Raw genomic sequence first — 22,562 nt, forward strand, 5'->3', positions numbered from 1 at the left:
CTCCTCTGAACTATGCAGATGATAAGATTTGTTTGGCTTCCAAGTGCATTCATGTTGTAAGTACAAACGCTTCTCTTAGCAGTTATCCCTGACTCAGTGGTGAATGTCTGGAACCCAATGCAAATTTTTTCAGTAAAGGATGAATCACAGAGAAATGGTGGATTTGAACATCTTTACCCTGAGAAACTTCATTTTATCTTAGCTCATCACAACAGGATCCTCTGAGGTGAACATGAGGCAAAATAGATGCCTGAACAAAACCAGAGAGCAGTCACCTAAGTCTTTCTGAGGGAGCTGTCAATCTTCCTGTCAGTCTAGTCTTCTGAGAAGAATTCTTTCCCCTAGAATAATTATAATCAATAATCTTACATGCTAGTGATATAGCTTCTGCAACATTGTTTACCCGTCTGCCTTTGGGACTGGAACCATATTGCGCTTAGACTGCTGAAATTTTGTAAAATGTCATTATTTGACAGTTTAGCCATCTGCCCTCATCCAGATGCTACCATTCTCCTAGACTGATGTGTCACTGAATGAATGCAAAAAGGACAGCAATCTCTGGAACCCATTTACTGTGAAGCAGTGTATGCTAGTGTTTGCTAGCTCAGCCTTTTCCTCTGAAATGTTGTGCATATTCATTGCTCTTCTGAATATTTTGTCTAGATTGCTATTTGGAACATTATTATTTTTTTTTTAATTTGGGTGAGAGTTAGCAATTTTTGAGTCAATAATTCCAGTTTTTCTGTAGAAGTGCTCCTTTTCCCTCAGATGAATGCCACCCTTTGGAACCTGTCCCAAACTGCAAGAAAATATCAGCATTTATTGTATAGAAGATCAAGAGGAGATCTAGAGAAGACAAGTACTTTCTGCAGTATTTCATAGCTTTTTCTCTTTCTTAAGCATCCTCAGTTTTTCCTAGTCATGAGAACATCAGCAGTTCCTTTGCGGCATTTTTTCACTTAAGTGAGATGTTGGGTCATGTCTTTGAAATCTTTTTGGTTTGTACCTTTATTTCTTTCACATGCTTTGTCTTCCTGGGTAACTACCTTTCCAGTTAAAAAAAAAATCTGCACATACACATTTATTTTAAAAAATGCAAAACTTAAAAAAAAAGTGACCTAGGTATTTTACCAACCTTCTTGAAGAAAAAGGAGTATTTTTGAAATGAATGAGGCATGCAGCTTTGAGATGTAACACAGGCCTTTTGACAGACAGGAAAACATAGCTGTACAAGGGATAAAGGATAGAGGAACTTTTCTCTGTTCCAACTCAGAGTTTCTTAATGCACAACCCCAATCTGCAGGCTATGTGGAGGGTCACAGAAGCTATGAATAGAAGGTATATTTAGGATTTAGGCTTATATGTCAACAAGTAATTGCCTTAGAGATATGTCTTGCAGGCAGAAGGATACAACTAATGGTCTTAAGAAGAAAAATATTCGACTACTTTAATCATGAACATAGAGGCAGGAACAAATCTCATTTTTGTATACTGTACTTAACTCGTATTATTTGCCAATAGGGAAGAGGCTTGGGTTGTTAAGGAGGCTGATGGGATCATCTCTATGCCAAGGTACTTCAGTAGTTCTCAACACTGTAGTGTTTGAAAGCCTCCTGAATATTCAGAAATAAAAATAACAGCTCGTGTTTTTTCTGTCATCTAAGACTTTAAAAGAGATAACTCAGGTATTATAAAAGGAGGAGTTGTATGTGTCGGTGCCACTAGTGCGTGCAAAAACTATTGTATCCTCTCCTACAGAAATCAATGAATTTTTGTTAACTTCCCATGAAGAAAGAATCACAGAAGAACTACCAAAAGATATGGAGAAAAATGAGGAACCGCTGGCTGAGGAAAGAGAAGAATTAAAGTATATTTTACCAGAAGCAAAATTAATTGAGATATACAGAGGGTGAGAGTTTACATTGTCGGTTTTAGTCAGTGGACATTCTGGTGCTTGTCCTAGTAAGAGAACAAGATTATAAAAATAAGGTATGTGTATTAGACTGAAGAAGTTATCACTGGAGGGGGAGTTACACTGAATATGGCCTTTAACTAACTAAATAAAAAATAGATTTATTTTTTCTGCCTCTCTGGTAAAGCATTGCACTAACATTATGGTGCACTACAAAAGATAAGTTTTAGTCACGGATCTGTTGACTGGCAAGTTGCCCACATGGAAGCAAGTGGTGGACTTACCCTGTTCTGTTTCCACAGTTGTTTCTTAGAGAACTAAAGTATAACTCATTTTCATAATCTTCTGCCCTGCTATTATTTATTAATATTTAATAGTATTAATTGCTTTCTTGTTTGCTAGTATATATTCACATTGAGAGTAATCTTGAAAGCAGAAAACAGACAATTTCTGGTACATGGAATGAGCATAAACTGAAACAGAGTGACCCTTTGTCCTTTTCTTATCTCTTCATGTCTCCTCATACTTCTTTCTGACACCTCATACCTTAATATTTGCATAAACATCACAACCACTGTGTTGCATGTTGCATAATATTCACTCCTGGGTTAGAGGCTAGCTCTCAGGCTATGGTCTGAGGGGAAAAGAAGGCCAAAAGTAAAAATTGGAAAATGGATTGTCATTCTCCAACTTGCATTAACTAGCATATATTTGATACTAATGCTAAAACTGACCCACATGTACTTTTATTGAGTTCAGGTGTGCTGTGCATACATGTAAAATTCTATGTGCTGGCTTAATTGTAGGTTTGGGTGTGCTTAAGGAAATGGTAACTGTAACTTGATAGGGAAAAAAAAGAAACAGCAACTGCCACAGATACATGGAGAAAGCGTTCTTAATATAGATACACCGTGCACTACTAGTGCAGTAGATTACCACTAAATTAGAACAAACGTGAAAACTTAAATCAGCCAGAGTGAGGCTCTTCCTTAGGCACCTTCTCTTTGGCTCTTGGACCCACCAAATGGGTGACACCTAAGGTTTCTATAAGCGCTCTGTTGATCTGAAGGTCCAAAGGCACTTCATAAGTTATCTCTTCTGCATCGAGTTACTTGTTTGGCTATAATGTCTCTTGGGTCAAAATACTTCTTTTCCCTATATGACTTCTTCACTGTTTTACCTTTGTAGGTGAAGTACTTGTTTTAAAGAACTGACTGCATGACTTACATAGCAGGTGGAAGAGGTGCAACAGAAAGAAAGATATAAGAAGCAGGCAGAAGCTGAGGATACTGCTGAGCTGCATTGTATGTGATGATACTGATGTCTTTGCTTTGTTATAGAGTGAATATCAGGCTCCATAGGCCTCATTGCATAAATGGGTTCTGAGATGCTTGTGAGAAAAAATGCAGCTGTGAGTCAGCACATAGGAGGGAAAAAAAGAAGTAAAACGGTCTAGCTGTGCAAAAATAACTGTGGTGTATGGATAAAGTTTAATGCTGAGAGGTCCTGTTAAAAACATGCCTGCAGAACATTTTCATGATGCTATCAAGGAAAAGCATCTTGTTAATTAAGAGTACCCACACTAGACAGAGTTTATGTTTGATGCTCCCCCTTTTTGAGTGATGCTCCTGCTTTGTCACAAAGCATCCCATTTCTAGCTCTAAAAATTTCCTCAAACTTTAGGTCAGGAAACCTCCCTGTTGTGTTCCCATATTTTACCTCCCCACCTTTCAACACCCATCATCCTGTCCTTCACTGCTTCCTACTCATAGCGTGAACAGTGCCATCAGCAGGCTTCCCACAGTCATCTGTGGTTTTATTCTTCTTGTTCAGTTTTTTATTTATTTACTTCATTTTACCTCCTTGATTTGGTGTGCTTTTTTTTTATATCATGACTTCTTTGCCTACTCCCTCATATCTTGAACCACTTTTGCACCTTGTAGCAAAGGGGTTTGAATTTTTATTAGGACTTGGTTGTCTCTGTCCTTAGGTGACCTTCAGTTCCCAGCTACTGCCATAAGATTTACCATTGATTCTAGGCTGTCCCTTGGAGCTGTACATTTTTGAGGTCACAGCATTGCAATTTCTCAGCTGAAGTATCTCCATCTCTAAGGCTTCAATTTGTTTCTATTGAACAAAACATTAGATTGGGGATCTAGGGTGAAGTGGGCAGATACTGCATTAATATCACAAACCGACAGTTTCTAACACTTCAGGGAAAAGGTAGCCATGGTACCAAAGTGACTTTTAAATCTGATTGATAGTAAAGTGGTGGCTCCATTTAATGAAGAATTGAATGTATAATGAGGGCATAGTTCTACAAATAACACTAAGGAGTTACAGAGCTCATTGGATTAATAATGTCATCTCTATCTTTCCTTGTGTACAGTGGGGAATATGTGCCTTCCTATAGTAAGGTGGTTTTATTGAAAAATAGGGGAGACTTTTAATAAATTTTTCTTTAATTTATAAAGTGTCTTTCTCCAGGAAAAAGAAACCTTCTTGGTTGTGGAGTTTCAAATGAATGAGTAGAAATACACAGATAAAATTGCAATTGCAATTGCAATAAATTAAAATGTATTTTGTAAAATACAGAGCAACTTTCCATCTCCAATGCCTGCTCTTGATATAGAAAATGGCAATATTTACAGAGGAAAGAAAAAAAGAGGGTCCCTTAGAGTTATTTCCTCACTTTCCATGTTTTCAGCTCTTATAAGGACTAGTCTACTAGCCATCAATTTCTTTCCTTTAAGTCAGTTGCAACAGCCCTGCTGGGGGTCCATTACACAGCTAACAATAGCTGGAGTCTCTGCACAGTTCAGAGGCTTCTGGTCAAGCTTCCTTTTTCTCCTGGCAAATTCCTCTTCCTTGCATTATGAAGGGTAATATGAACCTGAAACAGTAGTTCTATGATTTTTTTTTTTCAGGCAAAGGTGTTTCTCCTAAGTGTTTTCTCTTCAATTGATTCGCCCCTTTTGCTACCTGAATGATGAGAAAAAATAAATGTTGAACTAAAGGAACCCTGGGAGTTGACAGTTTGGACTACCAGATGTGGTAGGGGTCTCCTCTGTTCCCTAGGCTGCACAGGCCTGGGATTTTTCGGACTAGTTTCTAGAGTCATTCTATGCTATGTCATTTGGCATAATATTAATCTTGCAAAAGCTGTTTTTTCAGCCAAAGATGTGTCTGAAACCTGACATTTTTTGGTCTCTGGTCTTCACAATTTCCTTTAAACAGCATGATTCTCTCCTGTTCTGGAGGAAAGTCATACTGCAGGACAGTTAATGTCTTATCTGTGATCGGCTATGCCTTGGCAAATGCAATTGATCTTCTTTGAGAGGTGAAAATTGACTTCTGTCTCATCTAGGATTGGGCTAAACTATTCAAATTCGCAACAAAACAACACTTCTCCTCCTTGTAATTTGTCTGATGGATGGCACCCTGTCCCTACTATTGGATAAATGCATTGCCAGTAGGAAAATGGCACATTAATATATTTTAGTGTCTTTTTCAACCAGTCACTGTAGCCCACCTAACTCCACTTGTCTGTCTTTAGTTGGGAAGGAGCAGAGGACCTTAGTCTATCCTGTAATCTGGCAATCTGCCTACTGTTCGGTACATTTCCGTTCAATTGCTACTTCTTCTTACTTTCTGAATAAACTCCTTTTAGCCAAGCCTTTCTTGAACACATTGTAGCTGGCCCTAGGTGCCAATTTTAAGCCCTAAGGACTACTTTAAGGAAATTGATACATGAAAGGATGTTCCAAGTCACTCTAGAAATGTGCTAGCGAGTTAAGGAGTCGTGAAACATGCCTTGTTGGAATGGTGAATTGGTCTAAAAACATTTTATTCTGTGTTTTAGGTCAGGACTCTTCTGATTACAAGGGATGATGAGTGGAAAAAAAGGTATTTTGCCACTTAGGGAAGAAAATGTAGGCTGTGTCTTTTAACACTTACAAAGTGAAATCATTGTACCTCACTGTACCTCATAGAGCTGACATTTGTGTGTAAACACACTCATTCATCTATTTTAACACCAGATAAATACCTAACTTATTTTTCTGTACATGGACATCGAAAAAAGATGTATAAAATTTTATTAGTCAGATTAACATTTTCTTTACAGGGCATATTACTTTAACATGTCTCCTATATTTTACACATACCATGTTAAACACTTGTAGAAGTGCAGACTTTTATTAAAGTGATATCCTGGGGTGTAATTTGTGGAAATAAAAGCTTGGTCCACTATAAAAATAACTGGTATTACTAAAGTAAACTGAGTATATCTGAGCATGAATACTCATGTTGGTTTGTGCCCATGATTCTCAGAGTAGCCACACCCATGCACATGTTTTTGATATTCAGAGGTGCAGTGGATATTTGCATGGAAACTTGAAGAATGAGTAAATGCCACCCCACAATAATAGGATATGAATTTCAGAAAATGCATATGCTATTTAGTACTTCAACAGAATATCCCGAGATAATGATATCCTGACTTTATTGCCCAAAGACGTAGTTGCTTTGTGTAGAGGTTGCTCTGCAATCGACTTTTTTTTTTTTTTTTTTTAAGATATAGTCCAGGTACTCTTAAACAGTTAAAATGCATTAGGAATTGTTTGCTTGTCAATTCCATTTTGGTTGTTTGGTTTTCTTTCTAAAGGCTCTGTGCTATGTCCAGTACTATTAGTTTTTCAATATTTTTTAAAAAGATAGTATATCTAAAGAGTTTTGAAAATTAACTAACATTGTGAAAAGTTGATTCAAAGCTGTATGTTTGTGTGTCAATATAATGCCTGTGTTTCCAATGAAAAATACCATCAGATTTTAACATTTATGGAGCTAAGCAGCAGCACTACCAGCAAATTAAATCAAGCCTGTGCCTATAGTTTAAGAGTAGTTGTAGATAGAAAAGCATTTTAATGTTGACACCTCTGACCTCTGCCAATTGGAAGTAAGACAAAATGCAGAAACACTGGCATACACTAAAAAATGGCTTGATTGCTAAGCAAACTTTGTCAGTGTACCAGAAAAAAATGCCTCTGTGCAAAAAAGATCTGTGGGATATTATATGGTACAGGAGGAAACTAATAACATTTATTCATACTGTCACTCAAAATAAAAGCCCAGGCTGGGCACAATTCAGCAATGTACTGAGCATTTAGCTACAATTCCATTAGAGAAAACAAATCAGGCTGATTTTGAAGGGAAATCTCAAGATCAAATTTTCTGATGATATCGCACGCGCTTACCACAGTGTGGTCACAAGCACAGTGCATAAACCTACTTTTTCCTTGAATAAGGCCCATATCTTGAGAGGAGATACCCATTTTCTCCATTTTGGAGCAATTTTATACATTCTGGAAACATTAGTTTATTACAATAGATTAGTTTAGAAAATGTCAGAAAATCTAGAAGCTCTTTAGCAGTCATCTTCATCTTGCAAGCATGAGTATTCCTCATGTATATGCTTCTTCATCGCTTACTGGATAGAATACAGTTTATAATACTCATAAGTACAGAAGATATTGAATGCCTCACAGTATTGTCTACAGTATTTGTGCTTCCTTCTCATTCTAAGTATAGTCCTTAAAACCATCTGGATTTCTAAAGGATCAATGTTACTCATGAATTAATGTCCATGCTCAAAGTGATTTAGGTGCAAAAAGCTAAATATGCAACAGAATCTTTATCAGTTGAAAAGCTTAGTTTGCTAATGTGTAGGTTCCCCTTCAAATCATAGCACTCTATTAGGCTCAGGAAGAGATAAGTGACTAAGCCGGTTTTCACAACTTTCTGTGCATTGAAAAGGCAACTTCTGGAAACAATTGCCTTGGACAGTCCAGTTTGTGAAACCTGCTGAGATTAAGGAGAGGCTCCCAAGTAACATTAGACCATCAGCCCTTTGCTTCTTCTTAATCAGTGCTGGTCGAATAACCTGACTTCCCTCAGACACTGCTTTCTCTTCAGGTGTCTCACATTCTTGTCCCAAAAATGCTCATGTGTGAGATGTATGCTATGGACATTTCGTCAACAGAAACAAACTTGTGGGCATAAACAAACTCATGGACAAGTAAGCCCTTTGGCACATTTGGTACTGTTCAGTTCAGGCATTGGTTTTGGGCAATCCACTGATGCCTGTGTGGCAGACATATGTGCCTTAAGTCCTTAGTCACCTGTACCTGCAAGTAAGAATTAATTTCACTCAACTTGACTATTAAAGTGGTTAATTGTGTAAGACTAAACTGATAACCTTAGAATCCCTTTTTTGGCAAGTAAACAGGCATATAGAGAGGGCAATTACTCTAGGAGACAGATAAAAGAAGCTACTCTCTGGAGATGCCCTATGGACTGAAGTGACTGTCTGAGGTTCTGAAGATGAACTTAGACACATCAAAAACTAAGAACCACCTGTAAGAATGTAAGTCCCCTTGAAGTCAGTGGGATTTGGATTCTGATGGTTAAATCTCAATCCACATCAAAATTGAAGTCTGAAGGAAAAAAGCCTATTGACATTACTGAGGCCAGGTTTTGGGTCTAAGAGCCCAGTGATATGTCTGTAACACAAACAAAGGTACGGGTACAGATCATGTCAGTGTAACTTTCTCATTTTACCAGCAACAGTGTGTTGGTAGCAGCCCGGAACTTACTGTGGGCTGCAAAATCCTCCTGTGAAGCTGAGATCAACGTTAGATGTTAGCCTGCCCTGAACTCTGTGCTGCTTTCGCAAGGCCAGCTAACCCAAGGAAATAAATAGACAGCAATCCCCTTATAGACGGCCCTTCCTACACACTTCTAAGAGCAACAAATGTTTGAATCCTGGCAAGATAGACAAGAGATAAAGTGTCCCTATTTTTAATGAGTTTTGTGGGTTTTAATTATCAGTTCAAGCAAAGTGCTATAGAACATGTAGATACATGGGGAGAGAAACCAATTTCTTTTCGAAGGGTAAGCTTTGTAGGAGATGCAAATCTATGTGCATCGATTGACGCACAGGGTCTCACAGGCCTCAAAGGCTGTAGCATCCCTTCTGATAGAAGGTCACAGAGAAGAGATCTTTAATGGAGTTTTAAAATTGTCTGAAGTCCAGAGGCATTTTTGATTTTCCACCTTTTTGAATTTGATATAAGCACTGCACTAATTGCTCTGATCCTCTGTGAAAGGTAACATCCACATATCCATGTCCATGTTTCTGGATCATTAGCTGACATTGACACTTCTAGCCTTAGGATATTACCAGATTTAGAGACCTTTAACATTAGCTCAGTTCTTTTTTTGCTCTTGAGGACACTGGGATATTTATTCAATCAGTCCCTGTTGGGAGGTTCCTGTGATCTTTGCCCCCTTCCTCTTTCCAGTGGCAGGTCTGTCTGTAGTCTATGATTGGCCTTTCTGCCTCTTTTATGTCTTCATTAATATTTACACATTAACTTGTGACTGTTTCAAGCTTCTTCACTATCAAATGAATTGCTTTTTGGGATTTTGGGATCCCAAGAGTGTCCTGAAACCCTCAATTCTAGACCTAGAATTACATGTTTGCTTCGTAGGCACCTTGAACTCCAGTCTTTTCCTCCTTAATCTGGGACATGTAGAAGCTATTCTAAGATGTATTTTGGGCTGTCCTGCCTGCTCAGCACTTGTCAGGTAACATTGCCATAGAATAGGTTGAAGCTGCTGTGCATACCTGCTCTGTGGCATGGATGTGTGTCCCAAAGCACGAGGTGAACGAGGGGTATCTTTAGGGTCCCAGGCTAAACTTAGGATGCTCCAGCAGGTGGATAGGAGAAGCAAATGATAAATTTTACCTCGTGTTGCCTGAAGGTAACGGTTCATACAGCAGCCAGCAGTATCAGTGCTTATAGGAAGGGATGAATTACAGAAATTTCATCAGATAATTAAAAAGAAATTTGTGAGAAATTGTCTTGATGAAAGTTGCATCTGTAAAAATGTTTTAAGTGTAAATTAATTTTCAGGTATTTTTTCCATGGAAAAAAAGAATATATTGTTTTCAATTTTAGCTGAAATAATGTTTCTGACTTTATTTGGTCCAGTTTTAAAAATATTAAATGACTTTGGGTTTGTTGTTGTTGTTGTGTGTTGGTTTTGGTTTTCTTTTTTTTTTCCTTTTTTTCATCAGAAAAACTGAAGGTTCATTTATTTGCATTACTAACCCTGATAAAATCAAAGTAGTACTCTGGGAAGAAGAAATACAGAAGACAATATCACTTGCAGATCTTTTCTTCATTTCTTTTACTTTAATCCAGAATTTAGGCAATTATTGAATCTATAGGTCCTCTGTCACCATGATGACAGAGAACCATTTTCCATCACTTACCTTTTACCAAGGGGTTTCAACATTTTGTTTCAGATATGGAATGAACTACACATGAGTTTCTCACTGTATGAGATTACTGTAGTGTGCTCTTTATGGCAAGTTATTATAACAATTTGCTGCAGCAATTTGCTATAATGCTATTGTAGTGTAACAGGGACAGTAGAGACGTATGTAACTCTCAGTGTGTAGAACTGTTTGTCCATCAAGCAGCAAGAAGTTCTGACAGAGTTATTACCAAGAGATTATTTCCAAAATACCTGTTAAGGGAATTGTGACTAAGGATGTGTAGACACAGAAATACCTGATACCTGCCAGAGTTGATAAAAATATTCTCATTATTGTCAGGTTGCACAATGGTCTAATTCCCCATGAAAGTCTGGGTGACATATTTGCTACCTGAGTGAATAAAGTGACAAATACTACCAGGGCTAGTAATAAATGAATTTGCCTTTCGGACGGTAATCTTTCATGCTAGCTCATATGCCAGTGCTTAAGGCAAACTATTTAAAACACTTCAGCTAGTGTGAATCTGGCAACAACACACGAGTAAGAAAAATGAATCACAAGCTTCTCTTTTTGATATATGTCTCTCTTTCACTTGTCTAGAAGCCATTTAACAGGTCATGTCATCAGGAATGAGAGTAATTTTATGCAACAGATCTGTTTTCTAAATAATAATTCATGCAAACAAAGACAAAATAGTGTATGTATATATAGTATATGTATTATTTTCAGAGGAGATTCTTATGATTTTTATATATATGTATATGTGTATCTGCATGTGTCTCTGTATCTAGCATGCCTTTATATTTGAATGCAGATATATCTGATATATTAGTTTAATATAAATGACTTTGCATTTATTCTTTAATAACTCCTGTACCTGACTATTTTTTGCAATTCACTGAACTTTACAACTTTTTTGCCTTCTTTTTGCTTGTCTTTTTTTTTTTTTTAATAGTAATGCTATTGTCTTGATTTAAACATCTAAAAGTCATCTGCTTAGGGTCCTGACATAGCAGAAATCAGTGCAACTCCATTGGAATCCCCACCTAGATTGTCACCTAAAGTTCCAAGTGTGAGGAATTTAGAAATAAAACAATCCTCTGTGTCTTGAAAAATGGGCTATAATGATGGAACCAGAGTGCCTTTTTTGTCAAGTCATCAGATCAGTCACTGGTAAATGGAACAGGTTACTCTCAAGAGGCTGTATAGTGACCTGGTGTCTCTGAGGAACATTGGTGGTCTCAATATAGTTTGAAAAGGAGAACTGACTGAAGAAGAAAGAAGAAGAAATTTGGTAGCATATAGCTGGCAAAGGGAAAAGTAGAGGGTTTTGTTGGTTTGGTTTGGTTTGTTTGTTTTTTTTGTGGTGGTTGTTGTTGTTGTTTATTTGTTTGTTTTGTTTTTGTTTTTGTTGTTTTGTATTTTTTTGTTTTCTTTGGTTTTGTTTCTCTGTAATACTTAAGTACTTAAAGATATAATAAAAGCTCGATGAGATTTCCAAAGCCTAACACAAATTTGAAAATCCCACTGGGTAATGAAATCGCACCATCTGGTAGACTGATCTGTTTGAGTAGGTCAGATGAATTACAGTAAATGTTATTTCAATCTGGGCTTTCACTTGAACGTAGTATCTTGACTCTAGCTCATCCTTAATGAATAGGGTACCTCTAGAAATTATCACTAGACAGAATATTTCGCCTCTTGATGCTAAAAAAAAAAAAAAAAGAGAGGGGAGACAAACCTCAGTATCTTCCTAGAATTATTTCCCAAAGTTCATTTCTTTAACGGTCTTTGTGGTCTTCATTTTCTGGCCTGATTCTTCTTCATTTCCATTCTCTATTTTATCTTTTACCTCCATTTTATTTAAATATCTTCTCCACTGATCATTCATGTAGCCAAATCTTTCTTACGCATACTTGTTTCCTCACGTGCCTATTTTGCTTTCAATGCTCTTACTCTACCCCACACCATTCCTGAAGTAAACTCAGTCATTCACTACTAGCTGATGCTGTTACTGGTCCTGAGAAGTAAAAAACAATCTATAAAATATATACTCACCACGTTATGGCACGCACAGCCAATATTATGACTATGAGGATTCCTCCTTCCCCAAAAGAGAGAGAGAGACAGGAGAAAGAGACTGAGAAAGAAATTGCATTTTCCTAACAAGCAATCATTAAGAAATCATTTTAAGACTCTGACAATAATTTCCCTGTGGCTCGTTGTATGGAAAACAAAATAAAACAAAACAAGGAAGAAATCATGTTTCATACAGAATACTAAGTAATTCTATATCACAGTGTGAATCAAGCACTTGGGGTACTAGGAGAGTACAATCTAAAGCTCACTCAACCATTATGCTGTCTATCTCAATCAAAAAGGCCTAGTGATTCTTAAAAAAATTACTAATTTCCTTTTTTTGTTTCCAGTGTCTGTGGAAGCACTGCAGAGTTGAAATATAGTCTAGATGTTTCACTAAAGTGCATATGCAAAGTAAGGCTGTATAAGTACTTCCATTTAATATCTCACATATTTGGGAATAACTGTTCCTTACAGGATTGCAAAGGACATTGGGAGTCTGTAGGGCATGAAAAGTTAGTCTAACTGTCCAGCAATAACTAACTTCCTATAAATAACTAATATCCTATCACTCCCCACTGACTGTTTACAGAGTGCAGGTTCCTATTTCCTCTGCTTCTAATTGTCTGAAACTGACAATATGAATATTCTTTTCTCCTTTCTTCACTCTCCACCTGATTTTGCTACCATCATGCTAAAAAATGAATTAATTAGAAGCACAGTATTTGGATGATTGCACGTCATTTCATATGCAAAATAAATTACTTTGTGAATTGTAACATATACTATTAAGCATTTCTATTTTAGGTGTGCATTTCACAGGACAGAATGTATGTAACCGCGTTTAAAAATATTTTCCCTTTAAGAAAGTATGTATCTACTGAAGTAAACAGAAAATACATATACTTTCCAATACACTGTTTTATCCATCTTGTATATTACTTAAATATCAGAGTTACTGATTTCTCATTCTGTTCCTTTATATTGCTTTATTTTAAAAGAATGAAATTGGTAAGGTGACAGGCTTAAGGCACTACAGGACTGCAAAATGACATCTGTAGGACATGGTCCACTACTTTGACACTATCTTGAGTTAGACTATTGCCTATCAGCAGAGTATCAAATAACATACTGACTCAGGGAGAAATGTAATGTGTGGTCTTAGATCTTGCTTTGCAGGAAATGATAAAAATTATTATAAAACAGGTTTTCTCAAGTCCTAGTAGAATCTTAGAAACTCTTATTACAGGGAATTCTACTTCATAGGTGCTCCAGCTCTGATGCATTAAGTTTCTGAGTTCCTATGGTTGCTTTATGAAATGGTTAATGTGAAATAACAAAATAGCATGCAGCCATATTTATAATGAATAACACTGGCAAAGCAGTCATGAGCAGCTGGAGTTTTATAAAAGTCCTTTTTGATGCATTTAGAATTTTTTTCTGTTTTTGCCCATTGAACTGTCCGTAACCAACAGAGTGGAAAATAACTCTCTGAAAGCTTAGACTCAGAAAAAGAATCTGTAAGTCTTCTATAAAGTGTAAGAACTTGCAAACAATATTTCTTAAAAAAAAGTGTTCTAGACTCATGGAAGCTGATGAAATTCCTAGATTTGTTTGCTAGATACTAAACTTTCTGAGACAATATCTTTTTCTTTTGGATGCTCCGCCTGTTCTCTGAATATGTAGCATACCAAAATTATACAAACATATCACTGCTCCTGACTTAGAATGGAATCTGTTTCTTTAGTCAAGTCAGTATGTTTGCAGCAGCAATCTTCCTTCATACATTTACTGCATGAAAAATGGTTTGTTCTGATCTGTTGTTCTTAAATTTCCATTTATAGCTGTCATTCTGTAACCTATGGAACAAAATTCTCTAGTAGAATTCTTTGTGGTATTTAAAGATTTTATACTTGTCAGTTTTAATCTTTTCCATCTCTTCTATTTCATGGAATGAGGAGGTAGGTAATTTTTTATTCTCTTTCTTTCCTTCTAATTAAAGGATTTGTAAACTTGCAGTCTCAGTGTTCAAACTGAAGCTTTTCTTGGTAAAGGTTACAACTAATTTCTCTCACAGATGCCTGTCTTTGCTGTCAATAACTTTGACACAGAATCTTAGCTGAATAGGAAAATGGCTAAGTTAACTTACAAAGCAAAGAACAATACTTCTCAAAGTTTTTAAGAAAAAATGCCAAATTTTTCTGAAGCTGGTTCGTTAAATCTATACACTTATAGAAAAGAACTTTGTCACTGTCTGCCTCCAAAAATATCTTTTTGTCCATGTTGTATGAGTTGCAGAGCAATAACCTTTACTGTCAAATATAAACAGCAGTTTTATCTAGTCTGAGCTGGAAATTTCTAAGAAGCTATTGTCATGGAGGCGCCCCAAATGTTAATTTAGAGAGGTGATAAGCCCCTTTATTCTAAACAGAACTGTTTAGCAGAAAATCAACTAGAAATGGGGTTTATCCAAAATTATTCAGGACTCCAAGAGCATTATAAAACACAGGTTCAGATATCAGTTAGGAGATCAATTTCTACACAGCCAATTCAGACTCCAGTGATCAGATCCCAAAACTCTAGAGTGATGGTTCAAAATGCGCATCTTCCCACTCATACAAAGTGAAGGTTCCCATGAGTACCTGGAAGATATAATTGCTTACCAATAAGGCAAGGTGTCTCAGTCCTCAGGGAACTTTCCTTACATGGCCAGTCTAAGGCAGAGTGTCTTCAACTGCAAACCTGCTAGTCAAAGGAAGACCAGTTCAATGGGGGTCTCTGTTGGTCTCCATTTATACCCTAGTTAAAACTCAGCTGTGGTCATTTATGATAGTGGTCCTGAAACTTCTCTCAACCAAGGCATTTCACTAAGGGCCCTGTCTGTTGACCAAGGGACGTATACATGACCACAGTGGTCTATTGGTCTAGCAGTTTCTGGTGCTTTCAGTGGGGAGTGGGTGGGGATTGCATATGCCGTAGCTATTTATCCCAACTATCATGACACTCTCGGATGAATCTCCCTCTGGAATTACCCCTATACTTTCTGTAGACTAGTGAGGAAGAAAGGCTAATCCAGTCACCTAGCTTTTTCAGTTGTATAGACTAAGCAGAAATGACTCCTAATCAATATGTTTCATAGTGAGAGAGGGAAGAAGGAATTTGGTCTCTTTAATAATTCTCTTGAAGATGTCAATGTGCCTATGATCCATGATTATCACAGGCTTTTTCCATGAGCAAGAAATGAGCTGAGAAAGGTTATTCAATAGGAATAATGCAATTATACAAAGAACACTGTCCTAATAAAAAGAGGTGTCATTCTACATGTAAAAATATTTTTCATTTATCGGAGACACTGATAATGAAAAAGAGAATTGCAGGTAAGTAAATATATAATTTACACTCACATTAAATCTCCCTCATACTTCAACAGCAATGTAAAGGCTCTTTGTGCAAATGAGAAGTAGGCTCCAAAGAGCTTTTCATCTAATGATTGCGAAGTGATTCACACTGCATTGCTACTTCTGCCGTTAAGAATGGGAAGTCAGGAGGAACTGTGGGAGGTCAACAGTTTTGTAAATCCGGACATAAGCTTTGAGCAGTGGGCACCTGAAAAATGAGGTAAGTGCATAGACGAAACCCCAAAATATCATAACGCAGGATGACAGTGATTATATGGCATTAGCAGCCCTAATTTCTACCTCCCAGTGCTCCTGATCACCTCTGTATCAGACTACTCAATTATCAAAAAAAGGCATAGGAAAAATCCTCCCTAATAAGTCAGAAACAGACTGAAAGCATTGCAGCCTTTCTGCATTTTTTCTTTAAACATCCAAATTCTTGCAAGTTTATATTTTACACATGAGATTTGAAGCACCATCATCCAATATTTCCTTATATGTTGCCTAAAGAGTGCATTGCAATAAATGTTTGATCTGGAGCTTTCCATAAGAAGAAGCTTAGAACTTGATAAAGAAAAGGAACAAAGAAAGATATAATGTGAAGGCTACATAAAGGGAAGAAGATGGGACAGAGGTGAAGGCATGAGGCTAAGTCTGGGCAAGGAGTTTTTATGGAGAGACAGAAGAAATTACAACAGGGTGCTCAGAACCTGAGAAGTCTGTGCCAATGTACTCTTTGGGTGATACGAAGTCACTTGCAGCAAGCTTTTCACTCCGTCATTAGATGCCTGGTCTAGATCTGTGTGAACACTTGTATAGAGGGAACTGCAAAGTCGGCCTGTACCTGTCCTAAAACCCTGTGTCCATGCACTTATTTTATTCCTATCACTCTAAAACCCACTAGTTTACTTAAGAAACCATAATATTAGATATATGAGTGCAAAGTAGGACTCATGATTCAAATTTAAGATGATTTCATCCATGGTTTTATGACATAGCTGGTCCTACAGGAAAAAGGGTCTCTTAGAGGTGAAAGATTGTGTCATTATTTATTATAGCAACCTATTGTCTTCCTTTGACAAAAAGGAGGGAAGGCTACTTTATTGAAAGCTTTTTTTTTTTTTTTTTTGGTTTTGCTTTGTTTTGGTTTTTTTGAGGAGATTAAAGGGCTCTTCAAAGCAGTAAAAAACCCAAAGAAACATTACAGTTACATGTACCCCTAGTAAGCAGTAGAGGGTGCAGGGCAGTAAGAGGCAACTTTTGTATATAAAAATCTTAAAAAGTAATTTTATTGGCTTAGATAGTAATGATACAGTGAGTCGCAAATGACAGTGAGAGAAAGTATGTGTTACTGGAGATTAAGAGTAAGATAGGTACATTCATTTTCTCTCACATGGTTTAAGTTACAATAACTATCTTGCAGCTAAATGTTTGTGATCTGGTGGCATAGACTTTGTTTGATTTCTCTCTCCAGGCTTCCTAGAAGTTGTACATTTCAAGAATTTGAAAACAGAATTCCACCTCCATAAAAGTGTTTAGGAAAGACATAAAATTCTAGGAAGTCACACACAATAATCCTTTAGTCTGTTAAAAATAAAACAAACCAAGGAAATTTCATAATCACATACTTTTGATAGTTCAGAGGTAAGAGTAGTCTGTGATATCTCTAAAATAGGACTTTCTGGACCTTCAGATTAACAAATTCAGCCAATCTGAAACCTTGAAACATATGAAATTAAATGTATACCTGTAATCCTTATCCAAATAGTAGGTAACTACTTGCTTGAAATTCAGGAGCTGGCCTGATTTTCTGAGCTTGGTTTGACAGAAGAAAGTCAGTCTCTCAGAGCACAAACATTGGGCCTGTGTGATACTCATGGTATGTGTGTGTTTTTCTCTCTGTTTTATATAGGAGGCTGTACACTTGTATAAATAAGCAACCAGGAAAGACATGGACCTTATCCCATGGGATATATCAAGCAGAGGCCTATGTAATAAAACTTAATTTTGAATGAAAAATAAAGCAGTTCTTGATGGGGAGCTTAGCAGTAATTCACAGAAGACAGTGCACTAAGTTGGTGTGTGGTCCACCTTCTTTGCTGTCTTGGTTTTGGACTGGATAGAGTTAATTTTCTTCCTAGTAACTGTTATAGTACGCTGTTTTGGATTTAGTATGAGAATAATGCTGATAACACACTGATGTTTTAGTTGTTGTTAAGCAGTCAAGGACTTTTCAGCTTCTCATACTGGCCTGTCAATGAGAAGGTGGGGAGTGCACAAAAGGTTGGGAAGAGACAAGAAAGACTTCTGGCCTACTCCAGTCTCTATACGCAATTAGCGATCTGATCTGCATCTACTGAAGCAAATGAAAATGCTTTGATTTGAGGTCAGAAGTTCAAGACCATTCCATAAAAGCTATATTCTGCTCTGAGTGTTAGGTTGAGGAAGAACAAATCTTCCCTTGTTTCTTTCTCACTGAAAAATTCCTGTTCTCCAGAGCAAGTCATTACTTTTGGTTGGCTGCCATGGTACTATTACCTTGGCAAAACTGTTAGCTCTTTACTAAATAAAAACAAAGAGATGTATTACCTATTTCTCCCACTCCTAGCCATTGAGAGCTCAAATGCTAATCAAGTAGGGTATAGACTGAACCGCTTACTAATAAGTGGTGATCTGGTGGAGCATGCATAGCATGATTACTCACTACTGTATCTTACTAGGGTTTGGTTCTGTTGTCTATTTAATTTAAAGCATCTGAACTGAGCTTTTGAACTCTTTACTATGAGTACACTAGAGATACATAATGCTTGTGTATAAAAAATATATGGAAAGATTTCTTTAGGATGTTTTGCAAAAAAAAGGCACAGTAGAAAATGCTAGTTACCCTTAAGGTTCTGCAGAGTTCTCAAAACCAGAGTTGAACTACCCTTACACAGAGATGCAATAGTATAAACAGAGTTTGTGGAATTGTTTTCGAGAACGCTTTAGACGTATTACACATGCAGTAAACGTAATGCATAATGACATAAAGGCTGGTATATAAAATAACATGTTCAAGTCAGTGATTAACTGCTTAGGCACTTTATTTCTTTAAATCCATTACCAGATGTGGAATTGCATGGCAAAATATGGCCCACATAAATGTGACTTCCACAAATAAACTGAATATAATTAATGCTACTCTGAGGGCTAATGGATTCACTTAGCTTGGCTAGGCTTTAAAAAGGAGCTGTGATTAGTTTTTTTCAGTAACATTGAAACATTGGGATTTTTTATGATTCCTACTCTAATTAGACGAGGTTCTCTCTGTTCAGATTTCAGTGGGATTCTTTTAGAATTATATATGACATTGGAATTAATACCGAAAGAGTTCATCAGAATTAATGTCATTACAACAAATGCTAAAGGGATTAATAAGGATTTCCTACTTGTTGCGAAGTGTAGAATCTCTGGGGACTTTGCCATCCAAGAACACTGGGGTGGCCTCATCTTGTCAGATATTTTGGATTAGAGATATTAAGTAAAAACATCTGTAAACCACTACAAGATTTACATTCCTCCTTTCTGTTATAAATGACATTGCTAACTCTACTGCACTTCTGGGGCCCATTTAATTTAGCAGTTGCTTCAGAAAGCACTTCATAAAAAACATCTATGAAATTAATTGTGATATTTTTAATACACTATGCATTTATAAGCTCGTCACCACCTGTAAACTCTTCTCCCAGTTGCCTTGTAGAGGCAAAACTAGAACATTTTATGTATCATTAAAGTGAAAATTCCAGTAGTCCTAATGCTCTGGTCTCGTCATGTAGCACTCTGCAGAAATGTCAAGAGTGAAGTTTGCTGCCATTTGATTTGTGCCTTACTTTCAGTTGTGTCTCATAAATAGGGACCAAATATCCAAGACCCAAATTTCTCACACTTAATATCACCTGGTTTTGACACTGCAGCTATTTGAGATAAAGGCTGCTGAATTATAAAACTCATTGAAAGAAACTGCATATGGCTAAGCTTTGTAAGAAGTTAAAATCCTTATTTTGGCAAAGGCTCAAAGCAACATCCTTGTGGCATAAGCAACTGCTTAGGAAATACCTAAACCAGAGAGAAAAAAATGCCCCTAGAGTTTGATGAGTTTTCTGAGAGAAAATCTCTATTTCCTTTTTGCACAGAATAATATACTCATTTGTACATCAGGAAGACAGAACATTAAGCTACACTTTAAAACCATTCCTATGTGGTTTGGAAGGACTCCTCTTTGGAAAGGTATGGTCTTATCCTGGCACTCTCCTCCATACAGTTGTGAATGCAACATGGCTGCAAAGGATACTTTTAGCAGGTAAAGATGATTCCTGAGTCTTTCTCTCCAGTGTACAGTCATGCAGAAATGAGTACCAAGTGTCTCAGTCAGACTGAGTCTCATCCTAATCTAGTTTGCTGTTTAAACTCCCTCTGATACATGAACAGATAACTATCCCCAGAGGACAGTAAATGTTACAGATTGTAAAGATCAGTGGAATAAATAACTCTTTGGACATTTTTCTCTTTCATCACTGATTACAGAGGGCATCTAGAGAACTTTCTTAGGTGACAGACTTAGAGGTGATATTCAGCTACCTGAAGATATGTAACTGCTGACACCTGAAATGCCCTAGGATACGAGACATGCACAGCTGGAGATGAGGCAGGATATTCTAGCACATTTAGTTGTCCATCCTTTTGAAACTGAATTCCATCCTTAAATTTTAGATACCTACATTGTGAGGCATGAATCCTACCCTGCCGCAATACAAATTATATGCAAAAATATAATATCACTATCAAAACCACTTTAAGCAGTTCTCCAATTCCAAGCCCTTGTTTATGTCTTGCTTCAGGCACTGGTACAAAGAAAGAACTAATTCTGCTCAAGGATATTTCCCATGTCCTGTTTTTATTCATGAGTAACCTTGTTAAGAGCTTTCAAATAGCACTATTCCATTTTAAAAGTTGGTATTTGATATGAATGTGAAGATCTTATGGGAGAAAATTCTTAAATCCCAATGGGAAAATGTTAACACCTAACCATATGAAAACAATATGGGTCGAAATATGGCCTTTTGAACTGTTCTGCACTACTAGGAAAAAGGGCTCAATTAATATTTCTGAATGAAGCTTTCCTGTGCTTAATTTCTGTATTTCTATTGGTCTAGGCCTGGCCACTCCAAGATCTGCCTCAAATTTTATGTTTCTAGTTAAAGCTATAGTAAAAGACACTAGTGTCTCTTTTACCATATATAAATAGCAGCCTGTTGTAGTATGCTATTGATCCTAATGTGATATTACAGTTTGTATAGCAGATCCACACAGGACAGATGTAAATGGTAAATCTAGTGCCCCAAACTGTTCATTCTTCCTGGGAAACTACACTTGAGATGACACAATAAATCCCTTCACAGCCCCAGGAGCCAAGAAATGAGAATTATGACATATGAGGAACAAATACGGTCTTACAGGGTTGTAAATGCAACATAAATCATATGGTTTTTAGTATGAGGTTGTATAAGGCTATAAACAGTATTTTATTCTACAGGTGTGAATGATGCCTGACATTTTGTTACCTCACTATTTGTGTGGAAATAAAATAACTTGCAGGAAAAATCAGATTTTTAAGCCCTGTTGCTGGATTCTCTTCTGCACAGTAGCTTTTGCACAGGGTTCAAATTAAAATAAAGAAATACACAACAAATCAACGTATCTTATTTGTAGTCTGATCAGTGCAAGGATTGACTTAGTGTATGATTTACAATAAGAGCTGAAAACCTGCATGAAATCATACATTTGGGTAAGATGAACAGCAAAGTTCATGGGAGGAAGGAGGATAAATGTCTAGCTTTGAAACATAGGAGAAGAATTAATCTGGGAAACTGGTGGAAAGATTTAAGAACCAACCCACAGAAACGTAGAATACCAGATCAATTGAGTTTTAAGGGGATAATGGGAAGTACTGGTTGATTTAGTACCCTCTACAGTGGGAATATAACATTAAGAGCTGGTAGCTAGTTCATCAAGAGACTGGATTCTCTGGACTTGAATAGTAGGCAATAGATCTGCCTATGGATACCATGGAAGAAGGGAATAACACGAGCAGGCAGGATTATGGTCAGTGATACAGGAGGTTATAAAGTTAGTGTGACTCAGAGGCCACAAAGCTTATTCAACCCTGGCTGTGTGAACTTGCAATAAATGACAGTTTGTTTTAATGTATGGAGTAAGCATGCTGACACATTATAACACTTAGTTTCTGTTATATGAGCAATATTCCATCACCAACAAACAGAAATGTCACATTAAACATTTGTGTGGAATTTTCCAGAATTGCAAACATGTAACTGTAACTACCACTCATGCAACTAACTTGTCAACTGTCCAGGTACTGAACTCATGTAGTACAGTGCCAAGAGTGTGCACAATTAATTTTTGCTTGATAAGTTAAAGGATATTCAGTTGATGAAGGCCATATTTTCATTCAGAATTTCTTCCTCATATTGCAGCAGCAGTTTTATCTTTTTTTGTTTGTTTGTTTTTAATTAATATTTTGAATTAGCTCTGCTGCTTGAAGGGGAGAACCAGCCTGCCTGGGACAATGAAGGGATCAGCTGGTTGTTGCTTCTAGAAGTAACAGTAGTGTATACAACAGTATAGTAGGGTGTTGCTGGCATAATACTGATTAGTATTGCACCTGTAGCTATGGATGCATAGGCAGACCCTGGAGACATACTTACATTCAGGAACTGAAATATGAGAGAGGGTAGCTCGTAGGGTATGTATGAATAAAATCCAACACAAA

The sequence above is a fragment of the Caloenas nicobarica genome, chromosome 3 (assembly GCF_036013445.1).
Source record: "Caloenas nicobarica isolate bCalNic1 chromosome 3, bCalNic1.hap1, whole genome shotgun sequence".
Lineage (NCBI taxonomy): Eukaryota > Metazoa > Chordata > Aves > Columbiformes > Columbidae > Caloenas > Caloenas nicobarica.